Source organism: Hemitrygon akajei, chromosome 19 (assembly GCF_048418815.1).
Source record: "Hemitrygon akajei chromosome 19, sHemAka1.3, whole genome shotgun sequence".
Taxonomy (NCBI): domain Eukaryota; kingdom Metazoa; phylum Chordata; class Chondrichthyes; order Myliobatiformes; family Dasyatidae; genus Hemitrygon; species Hemitrygon akajei.
In genome coordinates, this window is record NC_133142.1 from 28,232,966 (window position 1) to 28,253,938 (window position 20,973).

General features: G+C 39.3%; 1 protein-coding gene across 2 annotated transcripts in view; it reads left to right on the forward strand.

Moving 5' to 3' along the window:
- The window catches only part of synpra (synaptoporin a), a 294,470-nt gene that overhangs the window by 192,946 nt on the left and 80,551 nt on the right, over positions 1 to 20,973 (forward strand). The gene's annotated exons all lie outside the window — the stretch shown is intronic.

Here is a 20,973-nt window from a genome sequence, read left to right on the forward strand (position 1 = left end):
TGCAAACGGACTTAGGAACCCTCTTGCAGGATTCCCTAAAGGTTGAGTCTGTGGTGAGGAAGGCAAATGCAATGTTAGCATTCATTTCAAGAGGTCTAGAATATAAAAGCAAGGATGTAATGCTTAGGCTTGATAAGGCATCAGTCAGGCCACAGCTGGAGTATTTGGAGCAGTTTTGGGCCCCTTCTCTAAAAAAAACGTGCTGGCATTGGAGAGGGTCCAGAAGAGGTTCACGAGAATGATCCCAGGAAAGAAAGGATTACTGTATGAGGAGCGTTTAATGGCTCTGGGCCTGTACTCACCTCGAATTCAGAAGAATGAGGAGGAATCTCATTGAAACCAATCAAATAATGAAGGGCCTAGGTAGAGTGAACTTTCAGTGGATGTTTTTGATAGAGGGAGATTCTAGGACCAGAGGGTATAGCCTCAGAGTAGAGCTACATTCATTTAGATAACAGAAATGATGAGAAGTGCTGAATGTGTAGAATTTATTGCTGCAGATGGGTGAGAAAGCCAAGTCAATGGGTATATTTAAAGAGGTTGATTGATTCTTTATCAGTCAGGGCTTCACAGATTACAGGGAGAAGGCAGGAGAATGGAGTTGAGAGAGATAATAAATCAGCCATGGTGGAGAAGACACAAAGGCCTTATCCTGCCTCTCTGCCTTATGGTCTTATACTCTTAAGCTGATACAGATGAATCTGAGTTACAAATGCCCAACATACAGACATCCCCCCCATATGAACAAGTGCATTCAAGCACATACTATGGAAGTCTGATTATCATAGCAAGTAATTTTGGTGACTTATGGACATAATCAGCTGATGTATGTTGGTGAAAATGGACCCTATACTTTACCTGCAAAGGCCTGTAGATCTTATTCCAAAAGAATGTGCACAATAATATAAAAAGGAAATCATACTTACCACCCCAGAAGAGAAATGCTTTACTATGGATCTGGTTCCTTGATCTCTGTCCCACAAGATCGTAACACAGAGAGGCAAAATATCTATTGATGCTGCAAATCACAAATAAAAACTAAGTACTGAAAATATTCAACCATTTGTGCCGTAGGGAAGCAGAGTTAACATTTCAGGCTAATAATTGCTCATCTGACCCAACTATTGGCTGTAAAACAGTTCACTCTCTCGTGGTATGGTAAACATGTGCTGCATATGGTATTGATACCCGCTCCTGTTTGGACCTCCATGTAACGCTTGTGACTTCTGCATTGCTAGTGCACCGACAAATGGGAATTGGGTCAACACTTAAAGAATCACAAAGAAGGTGCACCAGTAACTTTACTTCATTAGGAATGTGAGGAGATCTGGTATGTCACCAAACACTTCTGCGAATTTCTACAGATGTAAAATCACCGCCTGGTATGAGGGCTCCAATGTGCAGGATCACAAGAGGCCGCAGTGGGTAGTAGCCTCCACCACACCATCATGGGCACAGCCCTCCCTATCATTGAGGACACCTTCAAATGCCTCAAGAAGGTGGCATCTATCACTAAAGGCCCTCACCAACCGTGACATGCTCTCTTTTCATTCCATACTATGTGACTGCAGAGGTATACCTAGATTTGCTAGAGTGTTCATCAACTAGGATAGATTTCATATCATTGATGGTCAGCTGATCTGCAACCACAAGATCTTTCTCTAGCTTTGGAACATGTGTGTGTGTGTGTGTGTGTGTGTGTGTGTGTGTGTGTGTGTGTGTGTGTGTGTGTGTGTGTGTGTGTGTGTGTGTGTGTGTGTGTGTGTGTGTGTGTGTGTGTGTGTGTGTGTGTTCATTAATTTATAATAACGTAAAATACTTTAAAATAAATACTTGTACAGCTGCCAGGGTCCAAACATCCTACACTTTCCAACTATCATCTTCCAACTGCTCATTGAAGACATGATTGATTAGCCTGGTGAGGAACTGCAGTAATGATCTGAAGTGCTCCAATCAAAGCCCTCTGTTCATTTGAAATGTTCACAAGCAAAAATACATTTCAGATTGTATTTTAGATTCCCTGATTTCTTTTCAACATGATCCAGGTAGAGTATCAGGAACAGTCATGGTCTATTGAGGGCAGCAGGTGTTGGACTCAGTCCCTATGACTAAAGAGAAAGAGAAGGAAGAAGATTCAGCCAGTTGCCTAGGAGCAGAAGACATTGCTGCATTGAATTCCTGGATTCTGTTCATCTTTAGCCATGCCACCATTGAAATCTGGATGCCAATTTTTGCCTCAATGCAATCCAGTCTAACAAACAACCATACACACCTGCTCTGACCCTGCTGTTCAAAGGCAGCCCATAATCTCACTATTCCACAAAAGTTTAAAAGGAACTTATCGGTCCATGTGAGAAAGTAATGTCAGAAAATGCTTTGAGGTTGAGTACAAACCATGAATACCTTTTGCAAAATGTTTGATAAAGGACCACTAACATGGTGCTATTCATAGGTCAGCAGAATACAGTGTGGGAGTGAAAAAATGTCAAATGCTGATATTGAGTCAAGCATGATTTGCACCTCTTCACCCAGCAAAAGCCTCTCATGTGAATAATATTTCTGCCTTCACTAAAGGGATTAAAATTTTGGTGTTTATTTCTCTTTATATCCCTCTATGTTTGGTTTTAATTATTTACCAAACATAAAGTGATATAAAGACTTAATGTAAGACTTTTATGTAAGACTTCATACGTATATTATTTATATACATAAAGTAATATTAAGACTAAAACTAATAAAATGCAAATTAAATGTGAATTTAAGTAAAGGTATGATATTTATATTTAATTTGCATTATTTGTATTATTTTTATATTTTTGCTATTTGCATGATCTTAACCTCTTAAAGATCAGAAATTATTTAAATAACCTTTGACAGCACAAACTGTAAAAAGGTCATCAGAAACAAGGCCGGAAGATCGAAGGCACATGGGTGCAATGGGTAAGTGCATTATGAGAACAGCATGGAGACAATGTACAAGTTGTCTCAGTCTCGACGATACAGACCAGCAGGAACACAACACTCCACTGCTAATTAATAATATAATGCTCTTCAAAAAATTCACATCATAAATCTGATTCTGATTCTTTTTATCAGAATCCTATGTACTCTTGTGGTCTTCTGACATTTCCCTCTGTGAGGCACTGCATTTTTTTAATGTGGAAGTGAGGCATGGAGCAGCCAAGGTTCAGGTATCTTTCAACTTTCTGAGAAGTGACACTCTAAATCTGTAAGCCCTTGATAAAGACCTACAGTAGGCACATTAGTTAGATTGCTACATTTTATGCTTCTTGAATGTGGCATTCTTCTTAGGGTCAATGGCATTATTGCAAATGCTTGTGACATGAATCTTGTGCTCAATATGCATTCCTCCAATCTCCCTGCAAGAGGACATTCTGGGGCTGGGAACCCTAACAGAGCTGCACACAATTTCTGTTTCATCCCCAGATTGACATCTGCTCCCACCTGATATCCTGATGTCTGTAGATTGTGGCCCTTGTCTCACTAATGAGGGGTGAGGCATTAACTGCAAGCACATTCTGTGTTTGAGTAGTTCTGTGGAAGGCATTGTCTGGGGAGGAGTTGTCTCCTTTTGCAGTACAACCTGCAGATCAGGTGAAGTAGTAAAGGCATGGATTAAAATTTCCATGCCTTTCAGGGGAAGATTTTTTTTTCCACAATTTTCATGACATGCGTGATCATTTTTCAGTTTAGATAAGCAAATAAGCGTGTATTGAGACTGAGAATTCTGTCCTTTCTCAAGTGTTCACAGTATTCTGTACTAACTTCTGCAATTGGTGACGATGAGGAAAAGGAATGACAGAGCACCATTGAGTGTCGGTGGCGACTGAGAAAATTGGGAGGGCACAAGGTGTATGCAGAGAGACTCATCTGCATTCAGAGCTAGTGCAAGGAGTGATGTGTTTCAGGTTCAGATTCATAATTAGATTTACTATCACTGACGTACTGCATGTCGTGTAATTTCTCATTTTGTGGCAACAAGACATAAAAATGACCATGAGTTACAAGAAAAATAAATGGTGTAGAAGATAAACATTGAGGTGCTGTTCATGAATTCATGAAGTGTTCAGAAATCCAATGGTGGAGGAGAAGAAGCTGTTCTAAAAGATGTTGAGTCTGGGTCTTTCCAGGGACTTAAGAAGGTGAATGAGGTAACACACTAAATGAAATCAATGTGAATGTGGCAATGTGCCCGTTCTTCAACATGTAACAAGGTCAATAAATTGTTTATGACCTTGAGTGCAGAAACGGGGTTGACATTCCAAATGCTGATTCCATGGCTATCTCCAGCTTTGGAATCCTGTTAACTGTGGATTTCTCCCTGCTGTTTGATGCTGCCCAATATGTTAATGGAATGACTAAGTTAAATCTGCTCCAAGGACTATGCTGCCAAGTAAATCAGATCTCCTGTCACGGGCATGCTTCCCTGTTCCTGTGCATTGAAAGATAATATTCGGCTGACATTCTCCAATAATACGAAACATTATTTTGTAACAAAAGGTAACAAAAAATATAATAATACTTTCAATTGTGAAATAGCAGAATAGCTGTTTAAAATACAGGATTCTTCTAGATTGTTCTTTTCAACATCCAAAAACTCAAGACCATGTTCCACTTTTCCAACCAATACTGGGAGCTGGGTTTCCAAGCTGCTCTTTTGCACTTGAACATGGCATGTCTAAAGAAATGAGACAATCTGGGAGGCTGTTTTTATTTGGTGTCTGGGGAAGTAAGCTCATGGAACTTCAAAGCATTGTGACATCAAGAAAGAAAATGTTCAAGGATCAGGTTCCCATGGAGAAGCGCACTGCTCATGTGCAGGAGATCGATCACAAAATTCCGATCCCTATCCTGCTGTGGGATTTTCAAAATGTTCTGTGAACTAAGTGGCAAATTTATGAATGACACGTAAGGTCACTACCAGTTGTAATGTTTTGGCTGTCACTTGTTTTGTTTTTGGCAGACCGATGCTTGCAGCAAATTTTGAACAGACACTCAAGAGTTTGATCTCTGACAGTGTAGGCAGGATCAATCAGACTGGGTGACCTTCCTAGGGGGAATATTCAAGTCAGGATTCTGCAGAATCAAAAACAAACTCCAACTCGCACAACTTCAAGTGTGACTGCAAGTTACCTCTCAAAAAGGAACGGTGTGTATATTTGAGGAGTGAAACAGCTACAAGGGGCTCTGGGAAACAAGTCAGTGTTGGCACCAGTGGTCACAGGCAAGATGCACCAGTTGCTGCCTTCTATGCCATATGATTACAATTCATCATGAAAGGTAACAAGAAAATATCAGTGGTCTTAGTTCTTGCTGGCAAGCAGCAAAAGCTGATCTAATTGTGGCTTTATTTTTAGGTCTGGGCCATGTTGCAGCTGGCCAACTGTCACCCAAAACATCCAACCAAAAGTATGTCACCCAACAGGCTGGAACTTGGCGAGTCTCAGGAGCCTTAGCAGGTGGCAAAAATTAGTACCTGAGAGGATAGTACCTCAGACTTACTGACTCTACGTAGAAAATCTTTAAATCTACCTAGTGAGCCCCTGCATAATGTATATCAGTTTACACGAAGCAGAGCGTACAGTTTAAATTATACTGAAGCCCCAAAGTCACTGAGCTTTGGGTTATGTGTATTGGTGGGGTTTTAGACTTAATCAGGTAGGTGCTGAATCACTGAATAAAACAGCAGCATTAAACTATCCACAAAGCAATAAATCAGTGGCTTGAATTTTAAATGTCATTTTCCCAGCTTGGAAGTAATCCCTACATTTTTTTATTATTTGATGAACAGCTACAAACCTTAAGGAAGTTCTTAAGAAGGCAGGTGTAAACAAATATGTAAAATACTTACATTTTAACTACCTCAACAACAAATAGTAGACCAAAAGATACTTGCATTATCCAAGTAATTGTGGATAGGAAGTTCATTTACTTTGTACCTTAAGGAAATTTGTAGACCAGCAGTAAATGGTGTTACAGATATTATTCATCCTTCAGGAGGACCACATCTTTGCATAGGGTTTGGAAACTTTCACACTCCAATGACCTGAAGAGCTGTGTTGGCTGGAGTCAGGGCCTTGTGCTTTGACTCTTGGTAGGGTCGCCCATGCCAAACAGGTCAAAGACTAAGAGTAGTCCACCAATAAACTCTGTATCAACAATATATATCAAGCCTAGAGAAGTTATATTTTCATTAATATATCTTAATGAAATATATATGTGTGTGTGTGTAGCCATTCACATGTATATACAAACTAATGATGCAAACCACTTGTATGTAAAATGTGCTTGACATGACACTGATGAAAAAGTATGTGGAGTTAAAGCACAGTCAAAAAATGGTCAGGAACTAAAAGGAGTTTGTCATTACATGAAAGGAAATGAAAATTTTGTTGAAAGCTTGAGGCTAATGTGTAATTGGTGTTACTACAATTTTCAATTTATGTGGGCTAAAAATTGATGCCACCCCCTGAGTGAAAGTTGTAAATACCCAAAAACACCTGATTTTGCTGAAACTAAAGTAACAATCCCAAGTGAACCAAAACTAAAACTGAAACGTTCAGGCCTCAATGTTTCCTTCACTGAATTTGTTATGATATAGTGATGGACAATGTTTGCAGAGGGAATGTCATAGCTGTCAAAATCAGCATCCCAGGGTCCAAACAAACCACAAATTATGGATATAGATGACTAACAGACTAAAAAAACACTATTGCTTGAGGTATTCATGACTTTAGACAAGCACCATTATGTACTGTGTCATATAATGCAGGCAACCATGATTGTTCTTGGCAAATTTTTCTACTGAAGTGGTTTACCATTGTCCTCTTCCAGACAGTGTCTTTACAAGACGGGTGATCCGAGCCATTATCAGTACTCTTCAGGGACTGTCTGCCTGCCATCAGTGATTGCATAACCATAACTTTTGATACCAGAATCAGGTTTAATATCACCAGCATATGTCATGAAATTTTTTAACTTATTTGTTAACTGCTAACTTTGTTAGCAGAACAATGTCACCAACTCCGATCCTCTCTACATATGTATAATCAGAACCAGAAAAAAAATAGGATTGGAACAGGGTGAAATTACATCATGTGAAAATATTGAATGAATGGCCTCCAAGTCTTTTCAAATTTAATAGAAGGGTCATATATGACACTTATAATTTTTTCCAAATTTAAACATAACATAGTTTGAGAAAACCAATGAAATGTGGTAGGGGTGACACTGATGATTCTTTGTCTTTTCTTAGATACTATAAACAGCCCATTTTTTTTTCTCCTTTTCTTTTTTTATTAGATAGTGGTTAGTTTGTTAGATTAGTTCTTGTTTTTTGGGGTAATAATTTTTTTTCTCTTTTCTTCCTTTTCTGTTTTTTTTCATATGGATATACCCAGTTTGTTTTTTTTGTCTTGTCCACATTATATTTGTATCATGTATGATTTGGGAAAACTTAACTACAAACGTATATTGTACTTATTGCTTATGCATCCTTTTATGCTTAGTTTAATTTTGTAATCCCAATAATTATGTATCAGTCTTACCATGTTGATATTAATAAAAAGATTGAAAAAGAAAGCAGCAGCTGTACAATTCAATACATGATAATATAGGAAAAAAATAAGTAAATCATTTACAGTAAGTATATATAGTACACATATATTAAATAGTTAAAGTAAAAATAGTGCAAAAACAGAAGTAATAAAAAAATGCGATGTAGTGTTCGTGGTTTCAATGTCCATTTAGGAATATACACCAGCTGCTCATACGACCATCTACCACCTGCTCCCAAGGCTTCATGTGGCCCTGATTCGGGGAGGAGGGGTCTAAGCATATGCTACTCCTTGTCCAAGCAAGGGTGAACTGCAGGCTAGTGGAAGGCAGGAAAACCTAAAACTTCCTTTGGTAGAGACATAACCCCACCCCACCACCCCATTTAGACAACAGATTATTCAAATGTGTTTTAAGGTGATAAGGGTAAGTTCAAAGGGGTAAATTGTGTGGGATAAGTAGTGAGTGGTGGGTAGTGTGGATGCAAACACAGCAGGGGTATCTATAACATTTTTGATAAAATAGATGATAAGTTAGCTTTCAATGAATACACTTACCATAAAATCTAGCCCACTATAATCCAAATTGATGAAACATATAAGGCACTTTGACTTGAAGTATAATTAAATGTATTGGAGCTTAATGGAGCTCAAAACTTATCAAGTTGACAAGCTAGTCAGATTCAATTGGTTGCTGGTATTCCTTATCATTTAAATCCCTCTCCCTCATATTGAAGTTGTTATTGCAAATTCTAAAATAAACAAATGATCCATTGCAACAAAAGTGTGGAGTTAATGCCATTATTAACGTGCTTTAATAAACATGCTTTAAAATGCTCTATTTGATGATTTCCGTCGTTTTAAAGGTGAGTTTAGGGAGTTAGTTGCCAAGTTAAAGGACAGGTCCTCCAGGATAGCAATCTCAGGATTACTACCAGTGCTACGTGCCTGCCTATTTAAAAATAGTGAGATAGTGCAGATCAACACGTGGCTGAAGACACGGTGCAGGAGGGAGGGCTTCAGATTTATGGATAATTGGGCAGTTTTCCAGGGAAGGTGGGACCTGTTTCAGCGGGACCATTCACATCTGAACTGGAGGGGGACAAATATTCTTGCAGGTAGGTTTGCTAGAGAGGCTCCAGTGGATTTAAACTAGATACAAGGGGGGAGGGGAACCAGAGTGTAGGAACAGATGTATGGGAGAAGGAAGAAAAAGAAGATAGTAAAGTTGTTCACACTGTTGGGGATAAACAGAGAGTAAGAGGTGGAGAATTTCTTAAATGCATTTATTTTAATGCTAGGAGCATTGTAAGAAAGGTGGATGAGCTTAGAGCATGGATTGATACCTGGAAATATGATGTTGTAGCTATTAGTGAAACATGGTTGCAGGAGGGGTGTGATTGGCAACTAAATATTCCTGGATTTTGTTGCTTCAGGTGTGATAGAATTGGAGGGATAAGAGGGGGAGGTGTTGCATTGCTTGTCAGAGAAAATATTAAAGTGGTGCTCTGGCAGGATAGATTAGAGGGCTCGTCTAGGGAGGCTATTTCGGTGGAATTGAGGAATGGGAAAGGTGTAGTAAGACTTATAGGGGTGTATTATAGACCACACAATGGGGAGCAAGAATTGGAGGAGCACATTTGTAAGGAGATAGCAGATATTTGTAGTAAGCACAGGGTTGTGATTGTGGGAGATTTTAATTGTCCACACATAGACTGGGAAGCCCATACTGTAAAAGGGCTGGATGGTTTGAAGTTTGTAAAATGTGTGCAGGATAGTTTTTTGCAGCAATACATAGAGGTACCAACTAGAGAAGGGGCAGTGTTGGATCTCCGGTTAGGGAATGAGATCAGTCAGGTGACGAAGGTATGTGTTGGGGAGCACTTCGGGTCCAGTGATCACAATGCCATTAGTTTCAATATAATTATAGAAGAGAAGGATAGCACTGGACCCAGGGTTGAGATTTTTGATTGGAGAAAGGCTAACTTTGAGGAGATGTGAAAGGATTTAGAAGGAGTGGACTGGGACAATTTGTTTTATGGGAAGGATGTAATAGACAAATGGAGGTAATTTAAATGTGAAATTTTGAGGGCACAGAATCTTTATGTTCCTGTTAGGTTGAAAGGAAAGGTTAAAAGTTTGAGAGAGCCATGGTTTTCAAGGGATATTGGAAACTTGGTTCCAAAAAAGAGAGATATCTACAATAAATATAAGCAACATGGAGTAAATGAGGTGCTCGAGGAATATAAAGACTGTAAAAAGAATCTTAAGAAAGAAATTAGAAAAGCTAAAAGAACATACGAAGTTGCTTTGACAAGTAAGGTGAAAATAAATCCGTAGAGTTTCTACAGTTATGTTAATAGCAAAAGGATAGTGAGGGATAAAATTGGTCCCTTAGAGAATCAGAGTAGACAGCTATGTGTGGAGCTGAAAGAGATGGGGGAGATTTTGAACAATTTCTTTTCTTCAGTATTCACTAAGGAGAAGGATATTGAATTGTGTAAGGTAAGTGAAACAAGTAGGGAAGTTATGGAAACTGTGATGATTAAAGAAGAGGAAGTACTGGTGCTTTTAAGAAATATAAAAGTGGATAAATCTCTGGATCCTGACAAGATTTCCCTAGGACCTTGAGGGAAGTTAGTGTAGAAATAGCAGGGGCTCTGACAGAAATATTTCAAATGTCATTAGAAACGGGGATAGTGCCGGAGGATTGGCGTATTGCTTATGTTGTTCCATTGTTTAAAAATGGTTCTAAGAGTAAACTAGCAATTATAGGCTTGTAAGTTTGACGTCAGTGGTGGGTAAATTAATGTAAGATATTCCTAGAGATGGTATATATAATTATCTGGATAGACAGGGTCTGATTGGGAACAGTCAACATGGATTTGTATGTGGAAGGTCAAGTTTGACAAATTTTATTAAATTTTTTGAAGAGATTACTAGGAAAGATGACAAAGGTAAAGCAGTGGATGTTGTCTATATGGACTTCAGTAAGGCCTTTGACAAGGTTCCACATGAAAGGTCAGTTAGGAAGGTTCAATCGTTAGGTATTAATATTGAAGTATTGAAATGGATTCAACAGTGTCTGGATGGGAGATGCTAGAGAGTAATGGTGGATAACTGTTTGTCAGGTTGGAGGCCGGTGACTAGTAGTGTGCCTCAGGGATCTGTACTGGGTCCAATGTTGTTTGTCATGTACTTTAATGATCTGTATCATTAGTAAATTGGATTAGTAAGTATGCAGATGATACTAAGATAGGTGGCATTGTGGATAATGAAGTAGGTTTTCAAAGCTTGCAGAGAGATTTAGGCCAGTCAGAAGAGTGGGCTGAAAGATGGCAGATGGAGTTTAATGCTGATAAGTGTGAGGTGCTACATTTTGGTAGGACTAATCAAAATAGGACATACATGGTAAATGGTAGGGCATTGAAGAATGCAGTAGAACAGAGTGATCTAGGAATAATGGTGCATAGTTCCCTGAAGGTGGAATCTCATGTGGATAGGGTGGTCAAGAAAGCTTTTGGTATGCTGGCCTTTATAATTTTGGGATGTAATGTTGAATTTGTACAAGGCATTGGCGAGGCCAGTTTTGGAGTATTGTGTATAGTTCTGGTCACCGAATTATAGGAAAGATGTCAACAAAATAGAGAGAGTACAGAGAAGATTTACTGGAATGTTACCTGGGTTTCAGCACCTAAGTCACAGAGAAAAGTTGAACAAGTTAGGTCTTTATTCTTTGGAGCATAGAAGGTTGAGAGGGGACTTGATAGAGGTATTTAAAATTATGAGGAGAATAGATAGAGTTGACGTGGATAGGCTTTTTCCATTGAGAGTAAGGGAGATTCAAAGAAGAGGACATGAGTTGAGAGTTAGGGGGCAAAAGTTTAGGGGTAACACGAGGCGGAACTTCTTTACTCAGAGAGTGGTAGCTGTGTAGAACGAGCTTTCAGTAGAAGTGGTAGAGGCAGGTTTGATTTTGTCATTTAAAAAAAATTGGATAGGTATATGGACAGGAAAGGAATGGAGGGTTATGGGCTTGAGTGCAGGTCGGTGGGACTAGGTGAGAGAAAGCGTTCGGCACGGACTAGAAGGGCCGAGATGGCCTGTTTCCATGCTGTAATTGTTATATGGTTTTAAAGACAGCTGCCATTTTCGGGTTATCTGTGTTGGTGCCCAGGAAGTGATGTCACTGTAACTACACTTAAACACAAAAGTTTCATTTGATAAATTGATGCACCATCAATAACTCACGCTGAGACGTAGGAAGCGAGGTATTGGCTTTTATTGACTGGAAGAATGAACAACACTACATCCTGGGGAATGAGGAAGAGCAACAGCCCACAGTCGCCTTTATACAGGGGTCTGTGGGAGGAGCCACAGGAGCAGTCAGCAGGGGTCTGTGGGAGGAGCCACAGGAGCAGTCCAGACAGGTATATCTAGTTCACCACAGATAAACTTCACTCATAAAATTTAAAATCCACTTGGTGGCCTTTGTGAAAAGCCTTTTAATTTAACCGAGAATTACCTGCTCTTTTCTGCAATTCAATATGTGAAATTTGTTACTAATCCTGAATGAATGAAAATATTCTGCTAAAACTCACATGATTCTCAGTTATGATATTTGTAAATACTGAATATCCTAGATCTAGGTTCAGATTGAGGTTACTGAAGGGAATACTGCAGGAAGGAAACATTGGTTTATAATTGAAGGGGATAAGATGTATTTGTTTTTTAGGATGGATTTTAGATGAGATTTTTTAGCACTCATTAGAATGAAGGAAGATCAGGATCATAAAGTGAAACAGTTAAATAATTACGTGTGAAAATGAATGGAAATCATGTTACTTTTATAATTATAATGCTATCAGACTGATTTCTATGATAGTGTGATTGCTGCATGACAAGAGATTTAGTTGACTAATCTAGGTTGAGATCATTTTCATTACGGTTTAGAGGAAAGAGAGGTAATCTTAATTAAACTAATGTATTCTGACAGGGCTAGATAGACTGGATGCAGGAAGGATTTTAGCTCTTGGCTAGGATGTCTAGAGTGAATTTTCATTATCTCAGATCATGGGGTAACAGATTTAGAACTGAGTTGAGGAGACATTTCTTCATACAGCAGTGGTGAACCTATGGAATTTGCTATCACAAGGCAGTAGAGGCCAGACCATTGACTTTTTAAGATAAATTCCCAGACATATTAGGGATATATGAGGAGAGAGTGGTAATATACAGTATTCCTGACTTGGAAACAATACATTCATGATTGTGTGACAACAGCTCAGAAGGCCAAATGGCCTACATCTGCTCTTATTTTTTTATGTTTCCATCACTGATGCTAGATTCTTCTCATTATTAGTACACTCATTATAAGCATCCTCAGAAATAACTACACTCAAATTATCTGCCAAAGAAACCATCAGTCCAACTTTAAGACCTGCTTGAGCCCAATTTCCTATGTTAGGTTGAGTTTGAAAGTAAGTCTCCCTGAATTTTTTTGCATCTGTATGCCCAAGGCTAACTCAAGTTATTATCACCACCACAAATAAGACAGATGTGATGCTGAGAGGACATTTGGTGTGCAGCTGCAGAGGTTGTGTCTGCACTCAATCAGTTAATATTCTCCAATGCTAAAAAAATCACTTTGAATTAGAAAGTAATTTTCCAAGTGGAAATCCTATTTTTTTTTATTATGAAGGGGGGCATAATGTATACATAGCAAGATCAAGATGGGGGTGAGATATAACAGAAAAAGTCTTTATCCACTTAACATAATCATTCACCAAATATGATCCAAGGAGATCTGAGTTTAACTTATAACATCATTATTTTCTCACAAGTTTACTGTTCATCTGTGGAATATAACCATTAATTAATAGCTGAATGCCATGAATTCCATCAAATACAAAAATGCAGGTGAAAATATTGAAAACAGCTGATGGTTTTCCACATGCCCAAAGATCTGTGAGCTCTTTCGGCTACTGGCTGCTTTGTTGTTCCTTGTAGAAAACGGGGCTGCAACCTTTTAAACACTGTCCTCGTGTTGAGTTTCATTCTTAACCAGAAATGGTAAATGCCAATAGTAGTCTCTGAATTCAAACTCACAGCCAGGAAAGGAACTTTACTGAAACATCAGCTAGATTAACTTTTGTCTTCATTGTTTATATGGCAGTCAGCAAAACAGATTATTGTGCCAAGAAATGTGGATTTACAGCTCTGGCAAAGAATATGATTTTTTTCTTGTGTTCAAAATATTTGGATCTATATAAACAATCCAATAACAGCATTACAATGCTATTAATAATTCAGATATTCTTTAAAATGGACATTATATATTCAGAATAATTAAGTATTGATTTTTATGACCAATATATTGCAAAGCTTTATAGCTCATTTCATCAAGCACAGATGCCAGATAATTTATAATATTATTTATAACATACAACACTTTCATAGCACTGACTGCATGTCTGTATTTGTATGATGTTGACAATGTTAAAACAAAATTGTCATAAATTACTTACACTAAACAGTACATAAAATTAGTTGGAATTCTGAGTGCCTTTTTGTGATTCCTACTTTCTATGGAGTGAAATTTCAACTTTAACATTCTGACATTGCTTTATTATCTATGATGTGGGTTTGGATGGGTTTTGTTAACTCACTGTGTGGCTGTTAAGTAAGTTTTGTGTGTCGTGGAGGAAGGACTACAGTGTGTACTGTGTGTATTATGGAACAGCCAAATAGTCCCCGTCTTTGATCTTTTTTTCAAAGCATGCTTTCACTTGCTTCCATACCTCCAGTGAAACTGCTTGGAAACATTAATCCACGCAGATCTACACTAAAATGGCTATTTGAATCCAAAGTGGATCATACGATTCTAATTTCATGTTAAAAGTGGCCTTCAAAGCAGAAATAGGCAGCTGCATATTGATATACCTTGTGAAAGTTGCAATTAACTAATCAGAATCAACAATGCAGCGGCAAGCTACGAACCTTATGTTAAGGCACCTTCTGCTGAATTGGTTAGTTAATATCAACCCAACAGTATATCAACAAAAGGAGACTATTAGCTTTCAATTGCATCACAACATTTATTTGTAAACTTGTTCCCTAAATCAGTATTATAAATATCTTCTTAAAGAATTATACATGCTGATTTTATGGTGGATTTGTCTTCTTGTGGCTGTAACCATGGCAACTGCAATTCTTGTTTCCATCACTTTGCTTAAATTCTTGGGTTATAAAGGATTTTCTATGCATGATTTTGCAACATAATTCATGTTGATCAAGAGTGTTCCTAATTATCTACGTTTTATCATCTTTACATGGCATTTACATGCCGATTATAATCATAACAAACTACTCATACTGTGTATGCTTCACAGACAGCTGAACATTTCAGCTTATCTACTGTGCAAGGAGAAAATGTGGACCAATAAATAGGGATGGATCATAATATTTAGTGGGGATTGCACTGAGCGTAATTGATTTCAGGCATGTCAGTTATTCTTCATTTCTATTCTGTACAAATGCAACAATATGATTTTATGTAGGACCTTTAATGTTGTGAAATGCTAAATGCAGCAGATTAGATTGTATGGCATTCTCAAAGAGTAGGCTTTAAAACTGCCTTAAAGAAGGACAGACAGGGAAGTAAGGGAAAGGATTTCAGAATTTAGGGCTTAAGGAATTATCAGTCCAACACTGATTGGTGAGGAAACTAGGGATGAATAAATGGCCAGAGCTGGTAAACTATGGAACATGGTCAATGTGCTTGGGGTATTACAGTTGGGTGAGAATTTCCAAATAAGATTGGGTGCTAATATAGCTCAGTGAAGTGTGAAGTGAAGTGTGAATTTCTTTAGCCAGAATGTGGTGAATCCGTGGAATTTTTTTTGCTTATGGGCAAGCTGTGGAGGTCAAGTCTTTATATAGATTTAAGGCAGAGGTTGATAGATTCTTGATTGGTCAGAACATGAAGGAATACCAGGAGAAGGCAAGAAATTGGGGCTGAGAGGAATATTGGATCAGCCATGATAAAATGGCAGAGCAGACTCAATGGGCCAAATGGCCTAATTCTGCTCCTTTGCCTTATGGTCTTACAGCATTATGATAATGGCATGATAGAATTCCATAGCATGGAGGCTACGGGAAGCAAAAATTTGAACGAGATCCTTTACCAAAAATGGGTGGCTAAAGAGGAATACATTGGTGAAGTCTAGGGACAGACATAAGAAATGTAGGAGTAGGTTTCCCTCAAAATTGATTTTACACTTCATTTTGACAACGATGCTCCTGATCACCAACCTCTTTTTTATAAATGTATCTATACAGTTTTATTTAACTGGTCCTCTATTTGATCTGCAGTTACTACATAATACAATAAAAGGGATTGTTCATTTTTGCCTCAGTCAGTTTTTATTTATTTTATTTAGAGATACAGTGCGTACTAGACCCTCTGGCCCTTCGATCTGTGCCGCTCAGCAGCCCCGCGATTTAACCATACCCTAATCACAGGACAATTTACAACGACCAATTAACCCACAAACCGGTGCATCGTTGGACTGTGGGAGGAAATAGGAGTGAAAACCCATGCATTCCACAAGGAGGGTGTACAAGACTCCTTACAGAAGATGACAGGATTGACCCCCAAATCCGACGCTGTAATAGGATTGAACTAACTGCTGCGCTACTGTGATCTCAAACAGCGCCTTTAAGTTTGTTTATGGCTGATGGATGTTATTTACATCCTAGTTTAAAAACTTCTATCATCTTTCCACTTTTCAGTACCATGCTGGTCACCAGATCCAAAGAGCTGTCAGACTGCATTTGGGTTAACGTCTGCTTCTGTCACTGTTTGGTGAAAATTGGAGAAATATTCATTCTTGTGCTGTTTGTGAGATGTCACAGCCTAGAGACATGACAATTAACCACAGTAAAAATAGAAATAACAATAGTTAATTACTAGTTAACAGTTCACACTACATGACAGTTTCCTGAATGTGATTAGCATCAAACACATCGCAATTTACTTGGATCTTTCATTTAATTTTGTAAAATCATTCTAGTCCTGCCCTACATGTGGTGCATTGTTTTAAATATTAATGTAGTTTTCATTATGCTTTATCCACTATAAGTGGAAAAATTATTCGCTTTTATCTTTTTCGAGTGCTTTTTTAATGTCGGTCTTTTCTCTGTTCCTCTGGTTTTTGGCCATCTAGTTAGCCTGTTATCTTTTTCTCATGTCTTTATTTTGCTCCTTTCTATTTCAGTGGGAACTTATTGGTGATGTGCTGGGAGTGCAGGTTATATTTTTATGATAACTTTCCACCTCTCCCCTTTTGTCCTCATTCCCATGATGTGCCCTCTCTGTTTTCCTTCTCAATGCTCCCACCTACCACAGCTCCAACTAATCGTTCAGTCTAATCACTGGCTTACCTCCTCTTTGACTTCATCCCATCAACTTCACCTTTCTTTTTCTTTCATTCTATAAAAGGTCATTACCTTCGTTACCCCTTCAGTCGTACCTTCTGAGCCTCAATGTCTTTTCCCTCTTCCCTGCATCTCTTATCCAGTTTCTAGTCAGCTCCATCTTGGGCACTAGCCTACAAAGTACCCAGGACATCTTCAGGGAGCGGTGTCTCAGAAAGGCAGCATCCATTATTAAGGACCCCCAGCACCCAGGGCATGCACTTTTCTCAGTTACCATCAGGTAGGAGATACAGAAGCCTGAAGGCCCACTCTCAGCGATTCAGGAACAACTTCTTTCCCTCTGCCATCCAATCCCTAAATGGACATTGAAGCTTTGGACACTAACTCATTTTTTTTTAATATAGAGTATTTCTGTTTTTGCACATTCTTTTAAATCTATTCAAAAAACGTAATTGATTTATTTGTTTATTTATTATTATGTTTTATTTTATTTTCTCTCTGCCAAATTATGTATTGCATTGAACTGCTACTGCTAAGTTAACAAATTTCATGTCACATGCCAGTGATAATAAACCTGACTCTGATTCTTCACAGAAAGTTCCCCTGCCTTCCAAATTCAACTTGCTTATTTCATTCTCTGCTTATTAATCTAATTAACATGAAGAGACCACAGGGAGCTCGATTTTCCTTTGGGCATCAGGGTTCTCAGAGCTGGAACTAACATTGTCCCACCCTCACCAACCTGGTCTGCTTTCTAATCTTATCAGCTGAAGCTAGACATCCAAAGGGATTCCTGCCGACAATAGGGAGCCCACAAAATGAAGAGGAACAACTGAAATGGTTGTTTAACAATGTATTAAATGTAGTATTAGAATAGGCATGGACAACCTCAAAAGGAAAGATGAACCTTAGACTTCAGCTAAGACGCTCGCAAATTTCTACAGGTGTACTGTGGAGAGCATTCTAACTGGCCGCATCGTCGTCTAGTATGGGGGTGGCGGCTACTGCCCAGCATTGAAATAAGCCGCAGGAAGTTGTAAACTCAGTCAGCCTCAGCATGGGCGCTAGCCGCCATAGTATCCAGGACATTGTCAATGACCAGTGCCCTAAAAAGGCAGCATCCATCCCGATGAACCCCCATCACCCAGGACATGTCCTGTTCTCATTGCTACCATCAAGAAAGAGGTACAGAAGCCTGAAGACGCACATTCAATGAATCAAGAACAACCTCTTCCCTCGCCATCCAATTCCTAAATGGACGCTGAACCCATGAACACTACCTCACAACTTTTTTAAAGTTTTTATTTTTGCACTAATAAATTAATTTAACTGTTTAATTGTATCTTGTATATACTTACCGTAATTTATGTTTTTGTTTCTCTATTATTGTGTATTGCATTGTACTGCCTTTGCAAAGACAACAATTTCATGACACAGGCTGAAATGGTTGCCACAAGAGGGCACAGGTTTAAATTGCTGGGGAGTAGTTACAGAGATGTCAGGGGTAAGTTTTTAATGCAGAGAGTGGAGAGTGCGTGGAATGGGCTGCCGGCAACGGTGGTGGAGGCAGATACGATAGGGTCTTTTAAGAGACTTTTGGATAGGTTCATGGAGCTTAGAAAAATAGAGGGCGATGGGTAAGCCTAGTAATTTCTAAGGTAGGCACATGTTCGGCACAACTTTGTGAGCTGAAGGGCCTGTATTGTGCTGTAGGTTTCCTATGTTTAAACATGATTCTGAGCTATGTTTCTGATATTTGCTCAAGTATTGGGAAAGTTCTTTCTCTTTATCCAGCACAGTGGTTCCAAACCTGGGGTCCACAGACCCCTGGTGAATGGCAGTGGTCCAAGGCACAAAATGTTGGGAATGCCTGATCTAGCATTTGATGAAGCTCACCACCACTACTACATGCACCTTACTGAAAACAGGAAGTCCTGCAAATACTCAGCAAATTTGGGAGCAACTGTAGAGAGATCTTTGTTTCCTCATTACAAAATTGTTTGTGGTAGGCCATCAGATAATATTGGAAGATGAGAAATCGGTTGGCTTTCCATATCCCAGTCCCCACCAAAATTGATAATTGGCAGGCGATGAGCGTTGCTATCATCCTTACTTTGGGGCAAGGTCAGAGTTGAGGTGAGGTAGAACAGTGTAACAGTTCTCGCAGCCTGATGTTTGCCCCCCCCCCCACACACATACACTCCAACCCCACCCCTTTTGGAAAGCATCAAGTTGGATAAATCACTGGGACCGGATGAAATGTACCCCAGGCTACTGTGAGAGGCGAAGGAGGAAATTGCTCAGCCTCTGGCGATGATCTTTGCATCATCAATGAGGACAGGAGAGGGTCTGGAGGATTGGAGGGTTGCAGATGTTGTTCCCTTATTCAAGAAAGGGAGTAGGGATAGCCCAGGAAATCATAGGCCAGTGAGTCTTACTTAAGTGGTTGGTAAGTTGATGGAGAAAATCCTGAGAGGCAGGATTTATGAACATTTGGAAAGGCATAATATGATTAGGAATAGTCAGCATGGCTTTGTCAAAGGAAGGTCATGCCTTATGAGCCTGAATGAATTTTTTGAGGATGTGACTAAATACATTGATGAGGGTAGAGCCGTAGATGTAGTGTATACGGAATTTAGCAAGGCATTTGATAAGATACCCCATGCAAGGTTTTTTGAGAAACTAAGGAGGCATGGGATCCAAGAGGACATTGATTTGTGGATCCAGAACTGGCTTTCTCACAGAAGGCAAAGAGTGGTTGCAGATGGGTCATATTCTGCATGGAGGCTGGTGACCAGTGGTGTGCCTCAAGGATCTGTTCTGGGACCCATTGTCTTTGTCATTATTATAAAGGACCTTGATGAGGAAGTGGAGGGATGGGTTAGTAAATTTGTTAATGGCACAAAGGTTGGGGGTATTGTGGATAGTGTGGAGGGCTGTCAGAGGTTACAGCAGAACATTGATAGGATGCAAAACTGGGCTGAGAAGTGGCAGTTGGAGTTCAACCCAGATAAGTGTGAGGTGGTTCATTCTGGTAGGTCAAATATGATGGCAGAATATAGCATTAATGGTAAGACTAATATATTATAACATTATAATACATTATAACTAATATATTATAAAACTATAACATTAATAGTGTGGAGGATCAGAGGGATCTTGGGGTCCGAGTCCATAGGACACTCAAAGCTGCTACGCAGGTTGACTCTGAGGTTCAGAAGGCATGCAGTGCATTGGCCTACATCAATCGTGGAATTGAGTTTAAGAGCTGAGAGGTAATGTTGCAGCTATATAGGACCCTGGTCAGACCCCACTTGGAGTACTGTGCTCACTTCTGGTCACCTCACTACAGGAAGGACGTGGAAACCATGGAAAGGGTGCAAAGGAGATTTACAAGGAGGTTTCCTGGATTGGGGAGCATGCCTTATGAGAATAGGTTGAGTGAACTCAGCCTTTTCTCCTTGGAGCGACGGAGAATGAGAGCTGACCTGATAGAGATGTACAAGATAATGAGAGGCATTGGTCATGTGGATAGTCAGAGGCTTTTCCCCAGGGCTGAAATGGTTGCCACAAGAGGACACAGGTTTAAGATGCTGGGGAGTAGGAACAGAGGAGGTGTCAGGGGTAAGTTTTTTACGCAGAAAGTGGTGAGTGCGTGGAATGGACTGTCGGTGGTAGCGGTGGAGGTGGAAATGATAGGGTCTTTTAAGAGACTTCTGGATAGCTATATGGAGTTTAGAAAAATAGAGGGCTATGGGTAAAGCCTAGGTAGTTCTAAGGTAAGGACATGTTTGGCACAGCTTTGTGGGGCAAAGGGCTTGTATTGTTCTGTAGGTTTTCTATGTTTTCTGTGTTTTTTCTATGCTTACCTTTGTCTCTCATTAAGCTTCCTCTCTTTCGTGCCTCAAAATGCCATGATTTCTGTCCCTTTTTAGAAATACCTCTTTGTAAATAAAATCAG